Genomic DNA, 12285 nt, shown 5'->3' with positions numbered 1-12285 from the left:
TTAATATCTAATTCTAAGTATCTTTCAATAGTATTTATTACTGTTAACCACCCCCTCTCTTATTTTAGACTTCACACTCTCCTGGTTCATCTATTTCTCCAACCACCTTTCTCACTTTCACTGTCTCCTCAATGTCTTAAAGGCCCAGCGCCTTAAGGTAAGTTTTCCCCAGGATGCTGACCTGGGCCTTCTCTTGTTTCTCATTATAAGCCCCTTCTTTGCCACTACACTCCCCTTGCTCTCAAGCACTCCCAGCTATCACCTCTACACAGATGATTCCCAATTCTCTGTATATCCTCAGGCTAGAACTCTCTCCCAAATGCCAAGCCTCCATTTCTGATTTTCTACAGGATATTCCTGCTTGGATGTCACACTTAAACTCATCCTGAGCAAGACAAAGCTCTCCCACAGAACTTGTTCTTCTTTCTCACTACCCCATTTTTGTCAGGTCCACCATCTTTGCCCCTTACTCTCCTTCTCTTTTCACATCTAATAATTTATCAAGTCCTGTTGATTTTTCTCTATGCAATATCTCTTCCATCCAACTCTGGGGAAAAACAAAATCCATTCTATTAGAATAGGAGTCTGCTCTCTGGCCATATTCTGATCTCCCCCTAGCTCTTCAAGCCTCAAGTTCTCAGTGTCCTAGCAGAAATAATGATGTGTCCTCTGCCTTGGACTGGCAGGTCCATTTCCTGGCAAAACAATAATGTCTTCATCCCTTGTGGAAGCCTAAGCATTCGTTCCTCCTATTTAACCACTGAATACTATTGCCTGACATCATGAGTCTAAATTCCAGAATTATGCAAAATTTTCTGACCTGTTATTTTTCCCTTCTAGGGAACAAGAAAGAAGAGAAAGAGAATCCATAACCTTACCTTCATATAAAGATCTGGCGAGACTCATGGTTTCTCTAGGTGACCTTAGTAGGGCAGCAGATGATCATGGAATCATAGCATTTCAGAGGTCAAAGAGACCTCAGGAGTCCTCTAGTCAGCACTGGAAAAAGAATAACCTTTATGGTAGTGTTATCAGCCTCAAATAGAAATGATCCTGGTGGGCCACGTTGACTTAAAAAAACCCCACAGATTAGCATTATCTATGTTGTGTTGTATTTTTATTCATTTTGTTAAACATTTCTTAATTATATTTTAATCTGGTTCCCCAGCACATGAGTTTTGCTAGCCCTGCAGGACTCTATAGCATACATGACAAGTGGATCTCCCTCATTTATTTGAAGACCTCTAGTGGAAGAAGGGAGAGGGAAGCCCACAACACCTTGCCCCTCCCCCCTCCCCAGAGGCATCCATTTCACTTTTGGACAGCTCTAATTGCTACCAAGTTCTTCCTGAGGCATCACTCTTAAATTGACCTCCTTTCAACTTTTACCTACCATTCCTTCTACCTTCTAGGGCCTAGAAAAAAAAAAGCCTGCCCTCTATTCCAGGTGACAATCTTTCAAACACTTGCAGACAGTTACTATCTCCCCTCTCATTTTTCTCTTCTCCAAGCTAAACAACCCCACTTCCTTCAAATGCATCAAGAGCTTGATACTCTTCACAATCCTGGATGCCTTACTCTAGACATTCTCTAGACCTCCTTAAATACTTTTATGCTTCTAAAAATAACAGCTAGCCCTGAGGAAGCAGAATAAGGGAGGCTCCTTAAAAAGAAAAAACAACTTCTTCCTGGAGTTTCTTGCAATTAATAGCACAGAACTGCCCTGTGACCACCACATCCTCCCTTCTCCCATAATGGTGCCTTTGTATGTTGCTATGTTCAGTTGTCCTTTACTATTTATATGTATGATTCCATATTTGCTAATCCCAGAATTTCTATTCTATCCTATCTCCTTATTTAGACTGCAGCCTCCATTAGATCAGGAAGATCTTATTTCTTTTCTGGCTCTTTTTCTAATTCTCTAGACTTTTCTGTCCCTACCCAAAGTGCTTTCTCATCCTGGAGATGCCTATTGTCCCTGTGTTCCCCTCCTGCCGTAGGTGAGTTCCTGCCTAGAACCTCTCTTTGAGAAAGTAGCCAGGCTTGTTGTGCTCCACTCTCTTTGAGAAAGTAGCCAGGCTTGTTGTGCTCCACTCGACTCTCTAAGACTTTTATACTTTGCCTCTGGGTGAGTACCTTCTTCCCCTGACCTTTTCATCTCTCTTCTTCGTGTTGTCTTTCCTCATTAAAAAGTGAGTTCCTTGAGGGTAGGAAAAAAAAATTAATTTCCATATTAGTCATGTTTTAAAAAAAAACACAGACCAAGAAAAAAAAAGTGAAAAATAGTATGCTTTGATCTGCATTCAGACCCCATCAGTTCTTTCTCTGGAGGTAGATAGCATTCTTCATCTTGAGTCTTTTGGAATTGTCTTGCTGAGACATTGTATTGCTGAGAAAAGCTAAGTCCTTTACCATTAATCGTCATACAATATTGTTGTTACTGTGTGCAATGTTTTTCTGGTTCTACTCACTTTGCATCAGTTCATGTCTTTCCACATTTTTCTGGAATCATCTTGCTCATCCAAATGTCTTTCTTTTTACTTACATTTGTATTCCCAGGGCTTAGAATTGTGCATTATCCAGCTAGCTACCTAGCTGTAGCTTCATAGTCCCTAATGTGCTCATGCCCAGCATGATCATGCTATAAACATTTGATGATGATGACATTTCATAACAGAAGACTTGGAATTTTAGAATGAGTATGAATTTCTGACCACAGTAGTAGGGTCATTGCATTCAATTTACAGAGCCACATTTTAAGAGTGACGTTGGCAAACTGGAGAACGTTCAGAGGTCAACCAGGTTGGCAGAAGCTCTATAAATCATATTGTGTGAAAAATGATGGAAAGAACTAGAGAGGTTTAGGTTACAAAAGAAAAGATAGAAGAGCTGTTTTCAAATACCTGAAGGGCTGTCATTTTGGAAGAAAGATAAAACTTATTTTGGATCTAGAGGGCAGAATCAGAAGTAGTGGGCACAGAGAAATTTTGGCTCAACCTAATGTTTGAAATGTCCAACAAAGGGATGGACTGACTTATCAGGTAGTGAGCTCCTTGTCACTGGAAATATTCAAGAAGAAGTTTATTACCTACCAGGGAGAGTGGATTAAATGATTGTTAAAATTTCTCCCAACCCAAAGAGCTTGATTCTGTGATGATTTTATACTGTCATTACAATCTGTGCTGCTCCGTGCAATTTTGGTGCAATTAGTCTTTTATTCTTACTGATATTTTAATTATGAAACAATTGGGCAAATTATATGCTAATAAAGTAAATATGCAAATTACCAGTTGCTCTGGCATATTTTAAGACAGGATTGTAGCAGTGGTAACAGGTTAGGGAAGAAAATATTTGAGGTAGGAATGGAAATGATACGGATAAGGATGATGGAAAATAATTCCAGGCAATGTATGCCAACTTGGATACCCCAACAAACAGCTTGCCCTGGAAAGAAGTGATGTGTGAAACAGCCCAGGGCAATGGCTAGAACAGTCATTTTTGCTCCCTGGTTTTCCCAGACTGGCCTCTCGTCTGAGCCCTGTAGTTTCAGATCAGCCCATTTTCCGGGCCTCCTTATCCGTGTGTCCTTGGCTAGGTCACTTCTTCTCCCTGGGCCTCAGTTTCCTCACATGTTAAAATGAGGATGGTACTTACATCCTAACAGTGCCTACCTCCCCTGTTGTTATGATGATAAAATGAGACAATATTTTTTAAGACTTTAGAAAGATTAGCTATTATTATTCTTTACCATTTTCTTCCCAAAAGAAGTCAAGCCTGTTTCTCCACTGCCAAAATCTGTCAGTAGCCAGAGGAATAAAAAAGGACTAAACCTAAGTGAATGATAAAGGCTAGAAATGAAAACACTGTCACCACATTTCACTTTTCAATAAATCTGGAAAAGTTTAACTCCTAACCCAATGCTCATTCCACCAAATTATGCTGCCTCTCATTAACCACCATGACTGGTGATACTATGGTCAAGTAGTTAACCCATAATCCCTGAGAGCCAATAAATGACCTCCAAAGTAATATTAGAATTGGAATACAACCCCCAGCTCTAAAATTTGACCCTCTTATACTGAGTCCTATGGCCTGTGGTCTCTGGTGAGTACTTCCCAAATCCATTCTAGGAGCCAAATGTTGCCAGATTGCTTAGATTGAGCTAAAATGAAGCAAGCAAAGTAGACAAAGGAAGTAACAACCAACTCCCCACTCTGTCCCTTGGAATTAAAAGGCCTGGGATTGAACCCCTGTTGCAGCTTAGAAACAGAAAATCTTAAAACACCAGCACAGGAAGGCCCTTTGAGATCATTTAGCCCAAAGCCCTTATGTTACAAATGAGGAGGCTGAAACGTTAAGAAGGGAAATGACTTGCCCATGGTGACTTAGTCAGTGAAAAGAACCAAAAGTAGGATCTGGTTCTTCTGACTCCAAACCCAGCTCTATTTCTACTCTACTAGGTATGCCTCAGTTTCCTCATCTGTAAAACAGGTATAATAATACTTACATTGTCTACCTAAAAAAATAGTTGTGAGGATCAAATGGGAAAATGTATATTAGGAGAGATAAGGAATGAAGCCTTTTTCTCTTCCTCATTATTCCTAGATCTACTTCTGGTTTCCACATGTTTTTTGCTCAACCACAAACAATAACTGGTATGGCCTTGATTTTAACTGTTGGTTGGAGGGAGGGTAACAAAGTAGAAAGAGCCCGGGGTCAGGAGTCAGGAAACCGGGTTCTGGTACTGACTCTGCTTTTGAGCCAGACCACTGACATGTGAAGCTTCGGTCTCTTTAAGGGGGTTTCCATGTCCTCATCTGTTAACATGAGCACTTTGGAATATATATGTCTAAGGTCCCTTTTGGCTCTAACATTCTCAGTTTCTATTCTTCCTATCAACTGCCCATAAACAGTTTCAGAGAAATCAAAACTGGACCCATAGACTTGACACGAATCATTACGGTAAAATGCAAGAAAACCCCATCCTTCCCCAAAGTCCATATGGTGTCCCTTCCCCCACCCCACCTCCACCCTCCACCACTTTCAGAGTTTGTTTCCTCTTTGCTAGGCTGTGATATCAGCATGAGTAAGCTGTTGTGCAGGGGACTCCTGACATTAGGCTGGAAGCTATAATTACCGAGTATATAATTTGGTTGCTAAATTGATTGTTTACAAAGGTATGTGGGATGAAATCACAGTGGTGGAAGAACAGGAGCCTGAGGCAGGTTTGGGGTGGAGGCTGTTCCTCACCCATTTCCAGCTCCTGGGTGCTGGCTGCTGCTGAGCACACTGGCTTTGACCTCTGAGGGTCACCTGGGGATTATTTTCTGTGACGTCAGGGAAATACCTGCCCTTCCCCACTCAAGTTTCATCTGAATAATAAATCCCTCCAGGACAGGACTCATCTTTGGCACAAACTTTGTTAAATCGCAATTCCCTAGCCTGGGACTGAAAGGAAAAAGGATGGGGTATAAATAAGCCCCAAAGTGCCCCAATCCCACCCTGACCTTGCCACACACAGAAAGCTTCAGGTTGTACCAATAAACAAGCTTGGAATGGATGGTGGATTTCCCCATACCCTCCCCATACTCAGTCAGTTGCCAAGTCTTGCCATTCCATATCAACATCTCTCATTTCCATCCCTTTCTCTTTTCCCACATCCCAACTATTCTAGTCCTGGAATCACCCATTGCCTGGACTGGGAGCCATCTCCAGTCATGCTGATCTGTATCCTGCCCAGATGGCTCTAGAGGAGAAAGTGAGGCTGGTGACTTTGCGCAGCCCTCCCTCACTTAAATCCATTTCACTTGCAAGTCATGTTGGCATCATCTTCCTGATGTCATGGTCCTCTTAGAATGAAGAACAAACAACAACCTGTGAGCAGTCCCAGCTGTCCCACTAGGGACCCAACCGGCCAGTTCTAGTTGGGCAATTCCTCTCCTCTCCTCCCCTCCCCTCACCTCACCTCTACTCCCCTCCCTTCCCCTTCCCTCCCTTTCTCTTCCTTCCTCTCTTTTCCTCTCCCTCAGTCCCAATAGGGTATCAAGACTTACCTGTATGTGCTCTGCCCAAAGGAATGTAAATTTTGATGTCTGAAACCTAGCAAATATCTTGGGGTTTACTTGTTAGATTTCTTTCTTGAAGACCATGCCTTAAACCTAATTCACTCTGGCTCTCATTGGTTGGCTAATAATATGTCCCAACCTAAGCACCATTTAGTGGTCGTTGTTTGGGCCCTGTTGGCTCAGAGTGAATGTAAATAGTAATTGTTTCTGTTTTGGCAAGAAACTCTGAGAGTCTTCCTCACCTAGATTGTTTTTTTTAATTAGATAAAATGGACTTCCTTAGCTCATTTCTTAACCAGCTTAATCACTGAATGGGTGTTGCCTCAAAGTGAGAACCTGAAAAGACTTTAGCTTAAAAAGGCCAAGGTCTCCCGCCAGCTACCTGATCTATATCTTGCCACTGGACCTGGATGGCTCTGGAGGAGAAAGGGAGGCTGGTGACTTTGCACAGCTCTCTCTCACTCAAATCCAATTCACTTGCATGTCATAGCATCACTTCCATGATGTCATGATCCCCTTCAAGAACGCAGGAGAAACAACAACATTGCCTGGGCTATCTCAATAGCCTCTTGATTGGTTTCTGTTTCCAGTTTCTTCCTTCTATAATCCATCCCCTAATCAATCAATCAATAAGTACTTATTAAATGCCAAGCATTGTGTTAGGAGCTGGAGTCACAAGCACAAAAGATGAAACAAGCTTACTATAAAGCAGGAGGCAACAAAAACACAAAGATAAATAAGTAAATGAATAAATGGACATATGTATACATACACATTGATCTTCCTAAGGAAGGCATTGGCCTGACCATGCTTCAGCAGCTCCCCGTTGCACTTTGGATGAAATTTAAATCCTGTCTTTGGCATTTAAAGCCCTGTGTAGTCTGGCTCCAGTCCATATCCCCAGGCTGATTTCACCATTACTCACTTCATACACCCAGGGCTATCAGCCAAACCAGCCTACCTGTTCCCCGTGTATGACGTTCTATCTCTCACCTCCATATCTTTGCAGAGGCTGTCACCCATACCTCCTCATTTTCTTCAAGACTTAGCTCAAGTGCCACCTCCTTCAAGAATCCTTTCCTGATTCACTCAGTTACTATGAGGAATGGAGACATTTCTTATCACTGGATATATTGTTGTATGTAAAACTGCCTTGGCTCTCACCAAGGTATGAGGACACTAGAGATGGCGACCTGCTGGCTGGGCAGAAATCTCTTGCTGCTCTCTTCCTTGATCTCCCACCCACATTTTGGCATTTTTGCTCTGAAGCTGGGACTTAGTCTCAGAAGTCCACTCTCATACCTATGGGTTTGTGGGACTGCGGCATTTTAAAAGGTTTGAGAGATATGATTTCTGAGCATTTTAATAATTGTATTAATAATGCCAGCATTTTGATAAAAGGATGGTGATTTGGGCATCTTTCTCTTAGACCAAAGACAATCCTGGTGGTGGCTCAAGGCTTGTATGTTCTTTTAGAAGAGGAGCGTTCAAAAAGTTGGCAAATGACTTTGATTGGCTAACAGTTATTGAGAGGTAAACTTTACAAAGAGAAGTGGGCTTGCTCCAACGAGGGGCTGAGACATCATGTCACATAGACAATCTATGTCCATACCGCCCCCAGCCTTGAGACAAAAGGGTCTGTCTCCATCCAAGCTTGATTAAATGGAATTCGCCTTAGACTAGAGATTCCTTGTAAGGTTGGATGATAGAGAAGAAGGCTTAGCTCAACCTTCAGAGACAGGTCTTAAAATGAGGATAGAGAAAAGGGGGACTCTGAATCTTCCCAAATCATTAGTTACTAATAATCATTTCTCTCAAGAAGAAGAAAGGGAGAAACCTTGTAGCTGGGAAATGTGGAAGCACTGCCACCATAAGGGAGCAGAAATTTCACCTGCATCCATACCACTTTGGCTCCAGAACCTGGTTACCTCATAGAGAAAGTTCTGTCATATCTTGCTTCTCCAAAATAGCATCAACTTTACTCACTTTCCTCACTCCGTAGTTCCAAAGAATTCAAGGGATGAGCTTTTAAACTAAAACCAGACCCCTCTACCAGTCCCACGGTTAAAGTGGTCTCCCCTAAGATCAAAGACCAGGACACTGGGAGATAGACTGCTCAAACCAGCAGGCAGCCTACCTAGTGTCTTCATCTTCTTAGTGACACTTGGAGGAGACAGTAGCTCAAGGCCTACCACTATTTGTATGTTGTTGTTGAGGTGTTTTGGTTGTGTTCTACTTTTCATGACCCCATGTGGGGTTTTCTTGGCAGAGATACTGAAGTGGCTTGCCATTTCCTTCTCCAGCTCATTTTACAGATGAGAAAACTGAGGTGAACAGGGTTAAGTGACTTGCCTAGAGGCACACAGCTAGTAAGTATCTGAGGCCAGATTTGGGCTCAAAGAGTCTACCAGACTCCAGGCCTGGCACTCAATCCATTGCGCCATCTACCTGGCCACTATATTATGTATCCTGTGTTTACCTGTTACATGTTGCATTTCCCTTGTAGATTGTAAGCAGGTAGGGCTATCTCACTTTGCATTTTAATCCCTTGCACCTAGCATAATGCAGGTATGGAGTAAGTACTTAACAACATTTACACGTTGATTAACTGATAGTTTTACTGACAGAAAAATCAGCCCAGCAGTAGTGAGCTAATTAGTTTGACAAACTCAGAAGGAAATTATATATCATATTACATATTAAATATTGGGCCAGATAGTGAGGTTATTTGATATTTTTGCTCAGAATGGAGAAATTAGAATTTGCTTATCAAAGTTGAGTATAAACTCAAGAAAAGAATGAATACTAACTAATCAGAAGGCAGTAGTGGAAAAGTGACTCCATTCAGAGAAATAACCTCACCATCCCAAAATGATGCTCAGTCACAATATATGCTAGGTAGCACAGGTCAAGAACTCAACAAATTAAAGAGAAAGAAAGTGATGGAGAAAATGGATTTAACACAGTACATATAGAAAACTCATTGGGAGATGATGGCAAACCCAAAGTGGAATCTTCACTAGAGCTACAGTGGGACTTCACCTACCTGATAGAGACCCATGTTAAATTACTCAATAATATGGTGAATGATTTGTGGCTGGAAGTTCATATAAATATATACGATGTATTGAGGGAAATAAGACTATTTGAAAAACACTCTCACCCTTTTTACTCTGTTTCTGAGAAAACAGTGGCCCTTCCTTCACTTTACCAAGGGTAGCCCCTCTACTTATACCCTTGATTCCAAACTCCTTCCTGTTTCTCTCTAATCATAGGATCTAAGACATGGATCTAATCATGATGGACTTAATCAATACAGGAGCTAACTGTAAGATCTAAGATGAAAGGAAACATGGAAATCATTAAGAGAGCATCCAACCCCCTCATTTTACAGATGAGGAAACTGAGGCACATGTAGGCTAAAATGACTTGCCTGAGACCACATTAAGTGACAAGTTGCAGAATTAGGATTTGAATCTAGGTTCTCTGACTCCTGCACTCGTTCAACAACCTCTTCTGGCTCTATAATCTCGGTCTAATGGTCAAACCTTCCCACCTTCATTTGCTGCTTTGTCATGAGAGTTCACACCCCCTTCCTTTCAAAACTTCTGCACAAAACACAACCTATCTCTTAGTTACACATAGTCCTTGAAGAGGTCCTTTACATAAGTACATACTGGCTGTGTAATCTCACTTAACCTCTCTCAGCTCAGCTTCCTCATCTGTAAAATGGGGAGGATAACACCTACCTCACTGAGGTTGTTGAGAGGATCCAATAGGATAATTTATATAAAATGGTTTTTGCAAACCATAAAACATTACATAAATGTTAGCTATTACTCTAAACTAAGAAAAATGAAAAAATACATAGTACCTTTTGAGCTCACATGAGAACTTAACAATTGCCATCATGGAGTGGGATTTTGTATAAAATGGGGTGTCTTGGACCTGTCCCTGCCTTGGGACTTAGTTATTTACACAAACACTGAGAAGGACATTATAAGGTAGTTACATCTATAAGAGAGTGCTGCTTTATTTTGTATGAACCACAAAGATAAAATTATAGTGAGAATCCAATGCATTGGCTGCATAGTTGAGACCTAGACATGTTCTCTAATCCTCACGACCTCTCAGACCTCTTCAAAATAAATATGATGAGCAAGAGGTAAAGCAATCACAGCTGTCTCCATGCCCTAAGATACCCAAAATCCTAAGGAGGTAACAGCCTGATAAATTGTCAAAAGAAAAGGCTAATCACTAATACCTCTCACACACACACACACACACACACACACACACACACACACACCCTTTCCTTCACTGGCCCCCATACTCTGGCAGGGCTACACAACCCAACCCAAGGTGCTATGCCCCTGTGGTCACTCTATTATTGAGGTAACATGCTATCGTACTAATCTCTGCCTCTCTCATCTCCCCTCCCCTTACTCCCTACCCTCTGTAGAGAAAGCAGATGGCAAAGAAATAGAGAAGCTGGATCTGTCTAGTGGGGAGAGGGGGCAAAGCTGGGCAATGTGTTCTATTGTAACAGAGCTCTGCCAGAAAAATAGGGAAAAGAAGGAACTGGAATGAGGGGCCAGCATGGGGGCTCCACCAGCCCTGAAGGAAAGGGAACTGGCATCTAGCTGAGGCAATTCTGCCCTCCCTTTTTCCATTCCCCAAGTCACTTTGAAGCAGAGACTGAAGCTAGTAAAAAGTGAATTCCCAAGTGTGGAAGGAGGCTGAGATAACTTTGAGGTTCACCCCCTGAGGGCTCTACCATCAAACAGAAAAGAGTCAAAAAGTGAGTGATAGATGAATATGAGGGGGAAAAAAGAATAAAATTACCAAAGATCTTCCAAAACTTCAGAATGGTCTGTCTTTAAGAGTCTCTATTTTATGAGGATAAAACTAGAGGACATAAATTTAAATCACAACAAAGGCTTTAAATTAGGCATAAAGATCTCTCTGGTCTTAAGCACCACAGGATATTAAAACTAGAAGGGACCTAAGAGATTATCTAATTCAAACTCCAAATTTTATAGATGGAGAAACCAAAGTCCAGATTACTTGGTTAAAATCTCATATTGAGTCTGTTTGAAAGCCAGACCTAATACTCCTAAACTCTCCACAGAGCTGTATAGGAGTATAGGGATTTAGCTGGAATGCTATAAGAATAGCATAGACACTGCATCTTGGGAAGTTTAGACAGAGCTCTGCTCAAAGTCAGGGAGTGGACCAAAATAACTTCTTAATAACTCTTTAATCCTAAGGATTTGCTAGAAAGGATCCCACATGGCACAAAAGCCCTCTGTGAAGAGGTTTCACATGCCTCCTTCTTCTCTGGGCTCATGGAAACAGCTGCCAAGCACTGTGGCCTATTCACCTTATCCTATAGCGAGTGTTCGAAGGCCCATCTGGCTGTGCTTGGCCAAGAGTACAAGAGCATTCCCAGGCTTCTTGGCTGACTTGCCAGGCAGTTAGTCTATGCTACAGTTTCCAAATTGTCTCTCCAGAGTCACAATATCATTAGGCCCCAAAGCACTCATGAGGGCCTTTTCACAGTGCCCCAGATCCCAGGGTACTGCTTAGGAAAATGAAATCCAAGAGATGGCTCCCTACCTACGTGGTTGGCTAACTTTCTGACTCCTGTTATGTTTCTCTACTTTTTGCTTTTTCAGCGAGGTACAGACAGACTCCTGGCTCTTCTAATTACTTCCTTGTCAATAATAGTGCAAGCACTTCATATCCTAGGATGACTGAATCATTGATTGAGAACTGGAAGGGACCATAGAGGTAATCTAGCCTAATCCCTCCATTTTATAGATGAGGAAACTGAGGCCTAGAGAAGGCTAACTCACCTTCCCAAGTAACAAGTGGCAGAGCAGGGATTCAAACCCAAATCCCCTAATTCCAAATCCCGGGCTCTTTCCACAGCCTCACTTATGAAATAGGTCTCATTAATACCTCCAGTAAATACCTCATGATAAAGCTCTGAGGATCAAATTAGTACATGTCAGGGTGCTTTGCAAACTTACCCATGCTACATAAATTTCAAGTGTTATTATGATTATTATGAGGGGATTATAATGATCTCTAAAGCCCTTTTCAGCTCTAATTCCTGTGATTTTAGGATGCCCATAAGATAATTGAGTATTGACCCAAAAGGAGAAAAAGTGAATAATGGAGAGCAACCAATACCTAGCCACCCAGTCAACCTTTC

Source organism: Phascolarctos cinereus, unplaced genomic scaffold (genome assembly GCF_003287225.1).
Source record: "Phascolarctos cinereus isolate Bilbo 61053 unplaced genomic scaffold, phaCin_HiC Scaffold_726;HRSCAF=1367, whole genome shotgun sequence".
Taxonomy (NCBI): Eukaryota; Metazoa; Chordata; class Mammalia; order Diprotodontia; family Phascolarctidae; genus Phascolarctos; species Phascolarctos cinereus.
Note: the sequence above shows the minus strand (reverse complement) of the source record.